Raw genomic sequence first — 16,913 nt, 5'->3', positions numbered from 1 at the left:
TAACGACAAAAATAAGTGAAATATCAAAATATGGAAAAACAGACTCCATGTCCCTTATGGGCCACCGTAACTAATAGATATGTTATCGTGTTTCAATACGATTACACAGCACGAGTTGACACATCTGGCAGATGATGCATTTACACCCGGCATTTCACAACAACAACAACAGATAGTGATCTAGTGATGATGTCATTCCTAAGAACGATATTTGTGTACTTTTATCAAACGAATTGCCTACAGTGAGAGTGAGAGATTGGAGGCGAGTCATATTGTTATTTCTAGGAACGACGTCACTGCTGTTAAAACTATGACCATATGAGGTTATCAATCCGTTCAATAACTACTTTCTGATGTATGATCTGCCACTGTCAAAAGAGTGACTCTTGAGGCGGATGTGCCTACTCTAAGCTGATCTAAATGGTGTTCCAAATGTGGAATGATCCTTACCGAACGGAGATACTCAGGCAGTCAGGATTTGTGCCTTTGGGGCTGCACTCTCTTGAGCACTCATGCCTTGTACAATACTTTCTGCTTCAACACTGTCTGGTCGACTAATGCTTGGACTTCCTGGACTTGGTAAGTGAATACCAGCTGCTTCATTTTAGTTGTAGTGTCTTCGGTAGAACGTCTGATTATTCGTATTGAAATTTGAAGATGAGGTAAAATGGTTCAATTGCAAACAGAATCAAAACAATTTTGAAGAATATTGGAATTGTGTGATATACGTTCTCATTCCGCTTAACAGGTACCTCCTGATGTATGATCAGCCACTGCTGAAAGAGTGATGCTTGAGGCGGATGTGCCCAGACTGAGCTGATCTGACTTGGGTTGGCAATGTATAGAATGATCCTGACAGCGTTGAACCAATCGGGGCTATCCAGACAGTCTAGTTTTCTGCATTTGGGTTACCGTGTCTTGATCACCCAGGCCTGGTTCACTACCGCCAGAGTCTCTACTTTCTGGCTCATGATCATTCTTGTCTGCAAAACCCACAAGTAGTCAAAGTGTGCTGCACCGAACGGGTTGGACCAGACTGTTCTGCTTTTGGCAGTGCTGGTCATGCCTGGAATGGTCTTGACAGCGTTGATCCAACCGGAGTTACTCAGGCAGTCAGGATTTGTGCCTTTTGGGCTGCACTCTCTTGATCACCCATGCCTTGTCCACTTCTTTCTGCTTCAACACTGTCTGGTCGTCTAACGCTTGGACAAAATCGTCTGCATCTTCCTCGACTTGGTAAGTGAAAATTAGGAGCATCATTTTAGTTGCAGTGTTTTTGGTAGAACTTCCGATTATTCGTAATGAAATTTGAAAATGGGGCAAAATAGTGAAATTGCAAACAGAATCAAAACAATTTTGAAGGGTATTGGAATTGTGTGATATACGTTTTCATTCCGTTTAACAGGTACCTTCTGATGTATGATCAGCCACTGCTGAAAGAGTGATGCTTGAGGCGGATGTTCCCAGACTGAGCTGATCTGACTGGGGTTGGCAATGTATAGAATGATCCTGAACGCCTTGAACCAATCGGGGCTATCCAGACAGTCTAGTTTTCTGCCTTTGGGTTACCGTGTCTTGATCACCCAGGCCTGGTCCACTACCGCCAGAGTCTCTACTTTCTGGCTCATTCTTGTCTGCAAAACCCACAAGTAGTCAAAGTGTGCTTCACCGAACGGGTTGGACCAGACTGTTCTGCCTTTGGCGCTGTTGGTCATGCCTGGAATGGTCTTGACAGCGTTGATACAAATGGAGTTACTCAGGCAGTCAGAATGTGTGCCTTTTGGGCGGCACTCTCTTGGTCATCCATGCCTTGTCCACTTCTTTCTGCTTCAACACTGTCTGGTCGTCTAACGCTTGGACAAAATCGTCTGCATCTTCCTCGACTTGGTAAGTGAAAATTAGGAGCATCATTTTAGTTGCAGTGTTTTTGGTAGAACTTCCGATTATTCGTAATGAAATTTGAAAAAGGGGCAAAATAGTTAAATTGCAAACAGAATCAAAACAATTTTGAAGGATAATGGAATTGTATGATATACGTTCTCATTCCGTTTAACAGGTACCTTCTGATGTATGATCAGCCACTGCTGAAAGAGTGATGCTTGAGGCGGATGTGCCCAGACTGAGCTGATCTGACTGGGGTTGGCAATGTATAGAATGATCCTGACAGCGTTGAACCAATCGGGGCTATCCAGACAGTCTAGTTTTCTGCCTTTGGGTTACCGTGTCTTGATCACCCAGGCCTGGTCCACTACTGCCAGAATCTCTACTTTCTGGCTCATTCTTGTCTTCAAAACCCACAAGTAGTCAAAGTGGGGTGCACCGAACGGGTTGGACCAGACTGTTCTGCTTTTGGGGGTGCTGGTCATGCCTGGAATGGTTTTGACAGCGTTGATCCAACCGGAGTTACTCAGGCAGTCAGGATTTGTGCCTTTTGGGCGGCACTCTCTTGATCATCCATGCCTTGTCCACTTCTTTCTGCTTCAACACTGTCTGGTCGTCTAACGCTTGGACAAAATTGTCTGCATCTTCCTCGACTTGGTAAGTGAAAATTAGGAACATCAATTTAGTTGTAGTGTTTTTGGTAGAACTTCCGATTATTCGTAATAAAATTTCAAATTTGAAAATGAAGGAAAAACTGTAAAATTGCAAACAGAATCAAAACAATTTTGAAGGATATTGGAATTGTATGATATACGTTCTCATTCCGTTTAACAGGTACCTTCTGATGTATGATCAGCCACTGCTGAAAGAGTGATGCTTGAGGCGGATGTGCCCAGACTGAGCTGATCTGACTGGGGTTGGCAATGTATAGAATGATCCTGACAGCGTTGAACCAATCGGGGCTATCCAGACAGTCTAGTTTTCTGCCTTTGGGTTACCGTGTCTTGATCACCCAGGCCTGGTCCACTACTGCCAGAATCTCTACTTTCTGGCTCATTCTTGTCTGCAAAACCCACAAGTAGTCAAAGTGGGGTGCACCGAACGGGTTGGACCAGACTGTTCTGCTTTTGGCAGTGCTGGTCATGCCTGGAATGGTTTTGACAGCGTCGATCCAACCGGAGTTACTCAGGCAGTCAGGATTTGTGCCTTTTGGGCTGCATTCTCTTGATCACCCATGCCTTGTCCACTTCTTTCTGCTTCAACACTGTCTGGTCGTCTAACGCTTGGACAAAATTGTCTGCATCTTCCTCGACTTGGTAAGTGAAAATTAGGAACATCAATTTAGTTGTAGTGTTTTTGGTAGAACTTCCGATTATTCGTAATAAAATTTCAAATTTGAAAATGAAGGGAAAACTGTAAAATTGCAAACAGAATCAAAATAATTTTGAAGGATATTGGAATTGTATGATGTACGTTCTCATTCCGTTTAACAGGTACCTTCTGATGTATGATCAGCCACTGCTGAAAGAGTGATGCTTGAGGCGGATGTGCCCAGACTGAGCTGATCTGACTGGGGTTGGCAATGTATAGAATGATCCTGACAGCGTTGAACCAATCGGGGCTATCCAGACAGTCTAGTTTTCTGCATTTGGGTTACCGTGTCTTGATCACCCAGGCCTGGTCCACTACTGCCAGAATCTCTACTTTCTGGCTCATTCTTGTCTGCAAAACCCACAAGTAGTCAAAGTGGGGTGCACCGAACGGGTTGGACCAGACTGTTCTGCTTTTGGCAGTGCTGGTCATGCCTGGAATGGTTTTGACAGCGTTGATCCAACCGGAGTTACTCAGGCAGTCAGGATTTGTGCCTTTTTGGCTGCACTCTCTTGATCACCCATGCCTTGTCCACTTCTTTCTGCTTCAACACAGTCTGGTCGTCTAACGCTTGGACAAAATTGTATGCATCTTCCTCGACTTGGTAAGTGAAAATTAGGAACATCAATTTAGTTGTAGTGTTTTTGGTAGAACTTCCGATTATTCATTATAAAATGTCAAATTTGAAAATAATGGAAAATGGTTAAATTGCAAACAGAATCAAAACAATTTTGAAGGATATTGGAATTGTATGATGTACGTTCTCATTCCGTTTAACAGGTACCTTCTGATGTATGATCAGCCACTGCTGAAAGAGTGATGCTTGAGGCGGATGTGCCCAGACTGAGCTGATCTGACTGGGGTTGGCAATGTATAGAATGATCCTGACAGCGTTGAACCAATCGGGGCTATCCAGACAGTCTAGTTTTCTGCCTTTGGGTTACCGTGTCTTGATCACCCAGGCCTGGTCCACTACTGCCAGAATCTCTACTTTCTGGCTCATTCTTGTCTGCAAAACCCACAAGTAGTCAAAGTGGGGTGCACCGAACGGGTTGGACCAGACTGTTCTGCTTTTGGCAGTGCTGGTCATGCCTGGAATGGTTTTGACAGCGTTGATCCAACCGGGGTTACTCAGGCAGTCAGGATTTGTGCCTTTTGGGCTGCACTCTCTTGATCACCCATGCCTTGTCCACTTCTTTCTGCTTCAACACAGTCTGGTCGTCTAACGCTTGGACAAAATTGTATGCATCTTCCTCGACTTGGTAAGTGAAAATTAGGAACATCAATTTAGTTGTAGTGTTTTTGGTAGAACTTCCGATTATTCATTATAAAATGTCAAATTTGAAAATAATGGAAAATGGTTAAATTGCAAACAGAATCAAAACAATTTTGAAGGATATTGGAATTGTATGATATAAGTTCTCATTCCGTTTAACAGGTACCTTCTGATGTATGATCAGCCACTGCTGAAAGAGTGATGCTTGAGGCGGATGTGCCCAGACTGAGCTGATCTGACTGGGGTTGGCAATGTATAGAATGATCCTGACAGCGTTGAACCAATCGGGGCTATCCAGACAGTCTAGTTTTCTGCCTTTGGGTTACCGTGTCTTGATCACCCAGGCCTGGTCCACTACTGCCAGAATCTCTACTTTCTGGCTCATTCTTGTCTGCAAAACCCACAAGTAGTCAAAGTGGGGTGCACCGAACGGGTTGGACCAGACTGTTCTGCTTTTGGCAGTGCTGGTCATGCCTGGAATGGTTTTGACAGCGTTGATCCAACCGGGGTTACTCAGGCAGTCAGGATTTGTGCCTTTTGGGCTGCACTCTCTTGATCACCCATGCCTTGTCCACTTCTTTCTGCTTCAACACAGTCTGGTCGTCTAACGCTTGGACAAAATTGTCTGCATCTTCCTCGACTGGGTAAGTGAAAATTAGGAACATTAATTTAGTTGTAGTGTTTTTGGTAGAACTTCCGATTATTCGTAATAAAATTTCAAATTTGAAAATGAAGGAAAAACTGTAAAATTGCAAACAGAATCAAAATAATTTTGAAGGATATTGGAATTGTATGATGTACGTTCTCATTCCGTTTAACAGGTACCTTCTGATGTATGATCAGCCACTGCTGAAAGAGTGATGCTTGAGGCGGATGTGCCCAGACTGAGCTGATCTGACTTGGGTTGGCAATGTATAGAATGATCCTGATAGCGTTGAACCAATCGGGGCTATCCAGACAGTCTAGTTTTCTGCCTTTGGGTTACCGTGTCTTGATCACCCAGGCCTGGTCCACTACTGCCAGAATCTCTACTTTCTGGCTCATTCTTGTCTTCAAAACCCACAAGTAGTCAAAGTGGGGTGCACCGAACGGGTTGGACCAGACTGTTCTGCTTTTGGCAGTGCTGGTCATGCCTGGAATGGTTTTGACAGCGTTGATCCAACCGGAGTTACTCAGGCAGTCTAGTTTTCTGCCTTTTGGGCTGCACTCTCTTGATCACCCATGCCTTGTCCACTTCTTTCTGCTTCAACACTGTCTGGTCGTCTAACGCTTGGACAAAATTGTCTGCATCTTCCTCGACTTGGTAAGTGAAAATTAGGAACATCAATTTAGTTGTAGTGTTTTTGATAGAACCTCCGATTATTCGTAATGAAATTTGAAAATGGTGCAAGATAGTTAAATTGCAAACAGAATCAAAACAATTTTGAAGGATATTGGAATTGTATGATGTACGTTCTCATTCCGTTTAACAGGTACCTTCTGATGTATGATCAGCCACTGCTGAAAGAGTGATGCTTGAGGCGGATGTGCCCAGACTGAGCTGATCTGACTGGGGTTGGCAATGTATAGAATGATCCTGACAGCGTTGAACCAATCGGGGCTATCCAGACAGTCTAGTTTTCTGCCTTTGGGTAACCGTGTCTTGATCACCCAGGCCTGGTCCACTACTGCCAGAATCTCTACTTTCTGGCTCATTCTTGTCTTCAAAACCCACAAGTAGTCAAAGTGGGGTGCACCGAACGGGTTGGACCAGACTGTTCTGCTTTTGGCAGTGCTGGTCATGCCTGGAATGGTTTTGACAGCGTTGATCCAACCGGAGTTACTCAGGCAGTCTAGTTTTCTGCCTTTTGGGCTGCACTCTCTTGATCACCCATGCCTTGTCCACTTCTTTCTGCTTCAACACTGTCTGGTCGTCTAACGCTTGGACAAAATTGTCTGCATCTTCCTCGACTTGGTAAGTGAAAATTAGGAACATCAATTTAGTTGTAGTGTTTTTGGTAGAACTTCCGATTATTCATTATAAAATTTCAAATTTGAAAATGAAGGAAAATGGATAAATTGCAAACAGAATCAAAACAATTTTGAAGGATATTGGAATTGTATGATATACGTTCTCATTCCGTTTAACAGGTACCTTCTGATGTATGATCAGCCACTGCTGAAAGAGTGATGCTTGAGGCGGATGTGCCCAGACTGAGCTGATCTGACTGGGGTTGGCAATGTATAGAATGATCCTGATAGCGTTGAACCAATCGGGGCTATCCAGACAGTCTAGTTTTCTGCCTTTGGGTTACCGTGTCTTGATCACCCAGGCCTGGTCCATTACTGCCAGAATCTCTACTTTCTGGCTCATTCTTGTCTGCAAAACCCACAAGTAGTCAAAGTGTGCTGCACCGAACGGGTTGGACCAGACTGTTCTGCTTTTGGCGGTGTTGGTCATGCCTGGAATGGTTTTGACAGCGTTGATCCAAACGGAGTTACTCAGTCAGTCAGGATTTGTGCCTTTTGGGCTGCACTCTCTTGATCACCCATGCCTTGTCGACTTCTTTCTGCTTCAACACAGTCTGGTCGTCTAACGCTTGGACAAAATTGTCTGCATCTTCCTCGACTTGGTAAGTGAAAATAAGGAGCATCAATTTAGTTGTAGTGTTTTTGGTAGAACTTCCGATTATTCATTATAAAATTTCAAATTTGAAAATGAAGGAAAATGGTTAAATTGCAAACAGAATCAAAACAATTTTGAAGGATATTGGAATTGTATGATATACGTTCTCATTCCGTTTAACAGGTACCTTCTGATGTATGATCAGCCACTGCTGAAAGAGTGATGCTTGAGGCGGATGTGCCCAGACTGAGCTGATCTGACTGGGGTTGGCAATGTATAGAATGATCCTGATAGCGTTGAACCAATCGGGGCTATCCAGACAGTCTAGTTTTCTGCCTTTGGGTTACCGTGTCTTGATCACCCAGGCCTGGTCCATTACTGCCAGAATCTCTACTTTCTGGCTCATTCTTGTCTGCAAAACCCACAAGTAGTCAAAGTGTGCTGCACCGAACGGGTTGGACCAGACTGTTCTGCTTTTGGCGGTGTTGGTCATGCCTGGAATGGTTTTGACAGCGTTGATCCAAACGGAGTTACTCAGTCAGTCAGGATTTGTGCCTTTTGGGCTGCACTCTCTTGATCACCCATGCCTTGTCCACTTCTTTCTGCTTCAACACTGTCTGGTCGTCTAACGCTTGGACAAAATTGTCTGCATCTTCCTCGACTTGGTAAGTGAAAATTAGGAGCATCAATTTAGTTGTAGTGTTTTTGGTAGAACTTCCGATTATTCATTATAAAATTTCAAATTTGAAAATGAAGGAAAATGGTTAAATTGCAAACAGAATCAAAACAATTTTGAAGGATATTGGAATTGTATGATATACGTTCTCATTCCGTTTAACAGGTACCTTCTGATGTATGATCAGCCACTGCTGAAAGAGTGATGCTTGAGGCGGATGTGCCCAGACTGAGCTGATCTGACTGGGGTTGGCAATGTATAGAATGATCCTGATAGCGTTGAACCAATCGGGGCTATCCAGAAGGTCTAGTTTTCTGCCTTTGGGTTACCGTGTCTTGATCACCCAGGCCTGGTCCATTACTGCCAGAATCTCTACTTTCTGGCTCATTCTTGTCTGCAAAACCCACAAGTAGTCAAAGTGTGCTGCACCGAACGGGTTGGACCAGACTGTTCTGCTTTTGGCGGTGTTGGTCATGCCTGGAATGGTTTTGACAGCGTTGATCCAAACGGAGTTACTCAGTCAGTCAGGATTTGTGCCTTTTGGGCTGCACTCTCTTGATCACCCATGCCTTGTCCACTTCTTTCTGCTTCAACACAGTCTGGTCGTCTAACGCTTGGACAAAATTGTCTGCATCTTCCTCGACTTGGTAAGTGAACATTAGGAGCATCAATTTAGTTGTAGTGTTTTTGGTAGAAATTCCGATTATTCGTAATAAAATTTCAAATTTGAAGATAAAGGAAAATGGTTAAATTGCAAACAGAATCAAAACAATTTTGAAGGATATTGGAATTGTATGATATACGTTCTCATTCCGTTTAACAGGTACCTTCTGATGTATGATCAGCCACTGCCAAAAGAGTGATGCTTGAGGCGGATGTGCCCAGACTGAGCTGATCTGACTGGGGTTGGCAATGTATAGAATGATCCTGACAGCGTTGAACCAATCGGGGCTATCCAGACAGTCTAGTTTTCTTCCTTTGGGTTACCGTGTCTTGATCACCCAGGCCTGATCCACTACTGCCAGAATCTCTACTTTCTGGCTCATTCTTGTCTGCAAAACCCACAAGTAGTCAAAGTGGGGTGCACCGAACGGGTTGGACCAGACTGTTCTGCTTTTGGCGGTGTTGGTCATGCCTGGAATGGTCTTGACAGCGTTGATCCAACCGGAGTTACTCAGGCAGTCAGGATTTGTGCCTTTTGGGCTGCACTCTCTTGGTCCCCCATGCCTTGTCCACTTCTTTCTGCTTCAACACTGTCTGGTCGTCTAACGCTTGGACAAAATCGTCTGCATCTTCCTCGACTTGGTAAGTGAAAATTAGGAACATCAATTTAGTTGTAGTGTTTTTGATAGAACCTCCGATTATTCGTAATGAAATTTGAAAATGGTGCAAGATAGTTAAATTGCAAACAGAATCAAAACAATTTTGAAGGATAATGGAATTGTATGATATACGTTCTCATTCCGTTTAACAGGTACCTTCTGATGAATGATCAGCCACTGCTGAAAGAGTGATGCTTGAGGCGGATGTGCCCAGACTGAGCTGATCTGACTGGGGTTGGCAATGTATAGAATGATCCTGACAGCGTTGAACCAATCGGGGCTATCCAGACAGTCTAGTTTTCTGCCTTTGGGTTACCGTGTCTTGATCACCCAGGCCTGGTCCACTACTGCCAGAATCTCTACTTTCTGGCTCATTCTTGTCTGCAAAACCCACAAGTAGTCAAAGTGGGGTGCACCGAACGGGTTGGACCAGACTGTTCTGCTTTTGGCAGTGCTGGTCATGCCTGGAATGGTTTTGACAGCGTTGATCCAACCGGAGTTACTCAGGCAGTCAGGATTTGTGCCTTTTGGGCTGCACTCTCTTGATCACCCATGCCTTGTCCACTTCTTTCTGCTTCAACACTGTCTGGTCGTCTAACGCTTGGACAAAATTGTCTGCATCTTCCTCGACTTGGTAAGTGAAAATTAGGAGCATCAATTTAGTTGTAGTGATTTTGGTAGAACTTCCGATTATTCGTAATAAAATTTCAAATTTGAAAATGAAGGAAAAACTGTAAAATTGCAAACAGAATCAAAACAATTTTGAAGGATATTGGAATTGTATGATGTACGTTCTCATTCCGTTTAACAGGTACCTTCTGATGTATGATCAGCCACTGCTGAAAGAGTGATGCTTGAGGCGGATGTGCCCAGACTGAGCTGATCTGACTGGGGTTGGCAATGTATAGAATGATCCTGATAGCGTTGAACCAATCGGGGCTATCCAGACAGTCTAGTTTTCTGCCTTTGGGTTACCGTGTCTTGATCACCCAGGCCTGGTCCATTACTGCCAGAATCTCTACTTTCTGGCTCATTCTTGTCTGCAAAACCCACAAGTAGTCAAAGTGTGCTGCACCGAACGGGTTGGACCAGACTGTTCTGCTTTTGGCGGTGTTGGTCATGCCTGGAATGGTTTTGACAGCGTTGATCCAAACGGAGTTACTCAGTCAGTCAGGATTTGTGCCTTTTGGGCTGCACTCTCTTGATCACCCATGCCTTGTCGACTTCTTTCTGCTTCAACACAGTCTGGTCGTCTAACGCTTGGACAAAATTGTCTGCATCTTCCTCGACTTGGTAAGTGAAAATTAGGAGCATCAATTTAGTTGTAGTGTTTTTGGTAGAACTTCCGATTATTCATTATAAAATTTCAAATTTGAAAATGAAGGAAAATGGTTAAATTGCAAACAGAATTAAAACAATTTTGAAGGATATTGGAATTGTATGATATACGTTCTCATTCCGTTTAACAGGTACCTTCTGATGTATGATCAGCCACTGCTGAAAGAGTGATGCTTGAGGCGGATGTGCCCAGACTGAGCTGATCTGACTGGGGTTGGCAATGTATAGAATGATCCTGATAGCGTTGAACCAATCGGGGCTATCCAGACAGTCTAGTTTTCTGCCTTTGGGTTACCGTGTCTTGATCACCCAGGCCTGGTCCATTACTGCCAGAATCTCTACTTTCTGGCTCATTCTTGTCTGCAAAACCCACAAGTAGTCAAAGTGTGCTGCACCGAACGGGTTGGACCAGACTGTTCTGCTTTTGGCGGTGTTGGTCATGCCTGGAATGGTTTTGACAGCGTTGATCCAAACGGAGTTACTCAGTCAGTCAGGATTTGTGCCTTTTGGGCTGCACTCTCTTGATCACCCATGCCTTGTCCACTTCTTTCTGCTTCAACACTGTCTGGTCGTCTAACGCTTGGACAAAATTGTCTGCATCTTCCTCGACTTGGTAAGTGAAAATTAGGAGCATCAATTTAGTTGTAGTGTTTTTGGTAGAACTTCCGATTATTCATTATAAAATTTCAAATTTGAAAATGAAGGAAAATGGTTAAATTGCAAACAGAATCAAAACAATTTTGAAGGATATTGGAATTGTATGATATACGTTCTCATTCCGTTTAACAGGTACCTTCTGATGTATGATCAGCCACTGCTGAAAGAGTGATGCTTGAGGCGGATGTGCCCAGACTGAGCTGATCTGACTGGGGTTGGCAATGTATAGAATGATCCTGATAGCGTTGAACCAATCGGGGCTATCCAGAAGGTCTAGTTTTCTGCCTTTGGGTTACCGTGTCTTGATCACCAAGGCCTGGTCCATTACTGCCAGAATCTCTACTTTCTGGCTCATTCTTGTCTGCAAAACCCACAAGTAGTCAAAGTGTGCTGCACCGAACGGGTTGGACCAGACTGTTCTGCTTTTGGCGGTGTTGGTCATGCCTGGAATGGTTTTGACAGCGTTGATCCAAACGGAGTTACTCAGTCAGTCAGGATTTGTGCCTTTTGGGCTGCACTCTCTTGATCACCCATGCCTTGTCCACTTCTTTCTGCTTCAACACAGTCTGGTCGTCTAACGCTTGGACAAAATTGTCTGCATCTTCCTCGACTTGGTAAGTGAACATTAGGAGCATCAATTTAGTTGTAGTGTTTTTGGTAGAAATTCCGATTATTCGTAATAAAATTTCAAATTTGAAGATAAAGGAAAATGGTTAAATTGCAAACAGAATCAAAACAATTTTGAAGGATATTGGAATTGTATGATATACGTTCTCATTCCGTTTAACAGGTACCTTCTGATGTATGATCAGCCACTGCCAAAAGAGTGATGCTTGAGGCGGATGTGCCCAGACTGAGCTGATCTGACTGGGGTTGGCAATGTATAGAATGATCCTGACAGCGTTGAACCAATCGGGGCTATCCAGACAGTCTAGTTTTCTTCCTTTGGGTTACCGTGTCTTGATCACCCAGGCCTGATCCACTACTGCCAGAATCTCTACTTTCTGGCTCATTCTTGTCTGCAAAACCCACAAGTAGTCAAAGTGGGGTGCACCGAACGGGTTGGACCAGACTGTTCTGCTTTTGGCGGTGTTGGTCATGCCTGGAATGGTTTTGACAGCGTTGATCCAAACGGAGTTACTCAGTCAGTCAGGATTTGTGCCTTTTGGGCTGCACTCTCTTGATCACCCATGCCTTGTCGACTTCTTTCTGCTTCAACACAGTCTGGTCGTCTAACGCTTGGACAAAATTGTCTGCATCTTCCTCGACTTGGTCAGTGAAAATTAGGAGCATCAATTTAGTTGTAGTGTTTTTGGTAGAACTTCCGATTATTCATTATAAAATTTCAAATTTGAAAATGAAGGAAAATGGTTAAATTGCAAACAGAATTAAAACAATTTTGAAGGATATTGGAATTGTATGATATACGTTCTCATTCCGTTTAACAGGTACCTTCTGATGTATGATCAGCCACTGCTGAAAGAGTGATGCTTGAGGCGGATGTGCCCAGACTGAGCTGATCTGACTGGGGTTGGCAATGTATAGAATGATCCTGATAGCGTTGAACCAATCGGGGCTATCCAGACAGTCTAGTTTTCTGCCTTTGGGTTACCGTGTCTTGATCACCCAGGCCTGGTCCATTACTGCCAGAATCTCTACTTTCTGGCTCATTCTTGTCTGCAAAACCCACAAGTAGTCAAAGTGTGCTGCACCGAACGGGTTGGACCAGACTGTTCTGCTTTTGGCGGTGTTGGTCATGCCTGGAATGGTTTTGACAGCGTTGATCCAAACGGAGTTACTCAGTCAGTCAGGATTTGTGCCTTTTGGGCTGCACTCTCTTGATCACCCATGCCTTGTCCACTTCTTTCTGCTTCAACACTGTCTGGTCGTCTAACGCTTGGACAAAATTGTCTGCATCTTCCTCGACTTGGTAAGTGAAAATTAGGAGCATCAATTTAGTTGTAGTGTTTTTGGTAGAACTTCCGATTATTCATTATAAAATTTCAAATTTGAAGATAAAGGAAAATGGTTAAATTGCAAACAGAATCAAAACAATTTTGAAGGATATTGGAATTGTATGATATACGTTCTCATTCCGTTTAACAGGTACCTTCTGATGTATGATCAGCCACTGCTGAAAGAGTGATGCTTGAGGCGGATGTGCCCAGACTGAGCTGATCTGACTGGGGTTGGCAATGTATAGAATGATCCTGATAGCGTTGAACCAATCGGGGCTATCCAGAAGGTCTAGTTTTCTGCCTTTGGGTTACCGTGTCTTGATCACCCAGGCCTGGTCCATTACTGCCAGAATCTCTACTTTCTGGCTCATTCTTGTCTGCAAAACCCACAAGTAGTCAAAGTGTGCTGCACCGAACGGGTTGGACCAGACTGTTCTGCTTTTGGCGGTGTTGGTCATGCCTGGAATGGTTTTGACAGCGTTGATCCAAACGGAGTTACTCAGTCAGTCAGGATTTGTGCCTTTTGGGCTGCACTCTCTTGATCACCCATGCCTTGTCCACTTCTTTCTGCTTCAACACAGTCTGGTCGTCTAACGCTTGGACAAAATTGTCTGCATCTTCCTCGACTTGGTAAGTGAACATTAGGAGCATCAATTTAGTTGTAGTGTTTTTGGTAGAAATTCCGATTATTCGTAATAAAATTTCAAATTTGAAGATAAAGGAAAATGGTTAAATTGCAAACAGAATCAAAACAATTTTGAAGGATATTGGAATTGTATGATATACGTTCTCATTCCGTTTAACAGGTACCTTCTGATGTATGATCAGCCACTGCCAAAAGAGTGATGCTTGAGGCGGATGTGCCCAGACTGAGCTGATCTGACTGGGGTTGGCAATGTATAGAATGATCCTGACAGCGTTGAACCAATCGGGGCTATCCAGACAGTCTAGTTTTCTTCCTTTGGGTTACCGTGTCTTGATCACCCAGGCCTGATCCACTACTGCCAGAATCTCTACTTTCTGGCTCATTCTTGTCTGCAAAACCCACAAGTAGTCAAAGTGGGGTGCACCGAACGGGTTGGACCAGACTGTTCTGCTTTTGGCGGTGTTGGTCATGCCTGGAATGGTCTTGACAGCGTTGATCCAACCGGAGTTACTCAGGCAGTCAGGATTTGTGCCTTTTGGGCTGCACTCTCTTGGTCCCCCATGCCTTGTCCACTTCTTTCTGCTTCAACACTGTCTGGTCGTCTAACGCTTGGACAAAATCGTCTGCATCTTCCTCGACTTGGTAAGTGAAAATTAGGAACATCAATTTAGTTGTAGTGTTTTTGATAGAACCTCCGATTATTCGTAATGAAATTTGAAAATGGTGCAAGATAGTTAAATTGCAAACAGAATCAAAACAATTTTGAAGGATAATGGAATTGTATGATATACGTTCTCATTCTGTTTAACAGGTACCTTCTGATGAATGATCAGCCACTGCTGAAAGAGTGATGCTTGAGGCGGATGTGCCCAGACTGAGCTGATCTGACTGGGGTTGGCAATGTATAGAATGATCCTGACAGCGTTGAACCAATCGGGGCTATCCAGACAGTCTAGTTTTCTGCCTTTGGGTTACCGTGTCTTGATCACCCAGGCCTGGTCCACTACTGCCAGAATCTCTACTTTCTGGCTCATTCTTGTCTGCAAAACCCACAAGTAGTCAAAGTGGGGTGCACCGAACGGGTTGGACCAGACTGTTCTGCTTTTGGCAGTGCTGGTCATGCCTGGAATGGTTTTGACAGCGTTGATCCAACCGGAGTTACTCAGGCAGTCAGGATTTGTGCCTTTTGGGCTGCACTCTCTTGATCACCCATGCCTTGTCCACTTCTTTCTGCTTCAACACTGTCTGGTCGTCTAACGCTTGGACAAAATTGTCTGCATCTTCCTCGACTTGGTAAGTGAAAATTAGGAGCATCAATTTAGTTGTAGTGATTTTGGTAGAACTTCCGATTATTCGTAATAAAATTTCAAATTTGAAAATGCAGGAAAAACTGTAAAATTGCAAACAGAATCAAAACAATTTTGAAGGATATTGGAATTGTATGATGTACGTTCTCATTCCGTTTAACAGGTACCTTCTGATGTATGATCAGCCACTGCTGAAAGAGTGATGCTTGAGGCGGATGTGCCCAGACTGAGCTGATCTGACTGGGGTTGGCAATGTATAGAATGATCCTGACAGCGTTGAACCAATCGGGGCTATCCAGACAGTCTAGTTTTCTGCCTTTGGGTTACCGTGTCTTGATCACCCAGGCCTGGTCCACTACTGCCAGAATCTCTACTTTCTGGCTCATTCTTGTCTGCAAAACCCACAAGTAGTCAAAGTTGGGTGCACCGAACGGGTTGGACCAGACTGTTCTGCTTTTGGCAGTGCTGGTCATGCCTGGAATGGTTTTGACAGCGTTGATCCAACCGGAGTTACTCAGGCAGTCAGGATTTGTGCCTTTTGGGCTGCACTCTCTTGATCACCCATGCCTTGTCCACTTCTTTCTGCTTCAACACTGTCTGGTCGTCTAACGCTTGGACAAAATTGTCTGCATCTTCCTCGACTTGGTAAGTGAAAATTAGGAGCATCAATTTAGTTGTAGTGATTTTGGTAGAACTTCCGATTATTCGTAATAAAATTTCAAATTTGAAAATGAAGGAAAAACTGTAAAATTGCAAACAGAATCAAAACAATTTTGAAGGATATTGGAATTGTATGATGTACGTTCTCATTCCGTTTAACAGGTACCTTCTGATGTATGATCAGCCACTGCTGAAAGAGTGATGCTTGAGGCGGATGTGCCCAGACTGAGCTGATCTGACTGGGGTTGGCAATGTATAGAATGATCCTGATAGCGTTGAACCAATCGGGGCTATCCAGACAGTCTAGTTTTCTGCCTTTGGGTTACCGTGTCTTGATCACCCAGGCCTGGTCCATTACTGCCAGAATCTCTACTTTCTGGCTCATTCTTGTCTGCAAAACCCACAAGTAGTCAAAGTGTGCTGCACCGAACGGGTTGGACCAGACTGTTCTGCTTTTGGCGGTGTTGGTCATGCCTGGAATGGTTTTGACAGCGTTGATCCAAACGGAGTTACTCAGTCAGTCAGGATTTGTGCCTTTTGGGCTGCACTCTCTTGATCACCCATGCCTTGTCCACTTCTTTCTGCTTCAACACAGTCTGGTCGTCTAACGCTTGGACAAAATTGTCTGCATCTTCCTCGACTTGGTAAGTGAACATTAGGAGCATCAATTTAGTTGTAGTGTTTTTGGTAGAAATTCTGATTATTCGTAATAAAATTTCAAATTTGAAGATAAAGGAAAATGGTTAAATTGCAAACAGAATCAAAACAATTTTGAAGGATATTGGAATTGTATGATATACGTTCTCATTCCGTTTAACAGGTACCTTCTGATGTATGATCAGCCACTGCCAAAAGAGTGATGCTTGAGGCGGATGTGCCCAGACTGAGCTGATCTGACTGGGGTTGGCAATGTATAGAATGATCCTGACAGCGTTGAACCAATCGGGGCTATCCAGACAGTCTAGTTTTCTTCCTTTGGGTTACCGTGTCTTGATCACCCAGGCCTGATCCACTACTGCCAGAATCTCTACTTTCTGGCTCATTCTTGTCTGCAAAACCCACAAGTAGTCAAAGTGTGCTGCACCGAACGGGTTGGACCAGACTGTTCTGCTTTTGGCGGTGTTGGTCATGCCTGGAATGGTCTTGACAGCGTTGATCCAACCGGAGTTACTCAGGCAGTCAGGATTTGTGCCTTTTGGGCTGCACTCTCTTGGTC

General features: G+C 44.0%; 1 long non-coding RNA gene across 3 annotated transcripts; it reads left to right on the top strand.

Annotated features, from left to right (window-relative positions):
• Positions 1-368: 368 nt before the first annotated feature.
• Positions 369-16,910, top strand: LOC124128326. Of its 3 annotated transcripts, XR_007219237.1 has the most exons (26): positions 370-579; positions 749-1,236; positions 1,406-1,887; positions 2,057-2,538; positions 2,716-3,197; positions 3,375-3,856; positions 4,033-4,514; positions 4,691-5,172; positions 5,350-5,831; positions 6,001-6,482; positions 6,659-7,140; positions 7,317-7,798; positions 7,975-8,456; positions 8,633-9,114; positions 9,284-9,765; positions 9,943-10,424; positions 10,601-11,082; positions 11,259-11,740; positions 11,917-12,398; positions 12,575-13,056; positions 13,233-13,714; positions 13,891-14,372; positions 14,542-15,023; positions 15,201-15,682; positions 15,860-16,341; positions 16,518-16,910. It is a non-coding gene; the product is annotated as an uncharacterized LOC124128326 (long non-coding RNA). The 3 variants fall into 3 exon arrangements; XR_007219238.1 differs by lacking the exon at positions 11,917-12,398 and having other exon boundaries at positions 369-579; XR_007219239.1 differs by lacking the exons at positions 9,284-9,765; positions 9,943-10,424; positions 10,601-11,082; positions 11,259-11,740 and having other exon boundaries at positions 369-579.
• The last annotated feature ends 3 nt before the right edge of the window (positions 16,911-16,913 follow it).

Source organism: Haliotis rufescens, unplaced genomic scaffold (genome assembly GCF_023055435.1).
Source record: "Haliotis rufescens isolate VD_foot unplaced genomic scaffold, xgHalRufe1.0.p SCAF_10, whole genome shotgun sequence".
Taxonomy (NCBI): Eukaryota; Metazoa; Mollusca; class Gastropoda; order Lepetellida; family Haliotidae; genus Haliotis; species Haliotis rufescens.
Note: the sequence above shows the minus strand (reverse complement) of the source record. Positions and strands in the feature narration are given on the sequence as shown.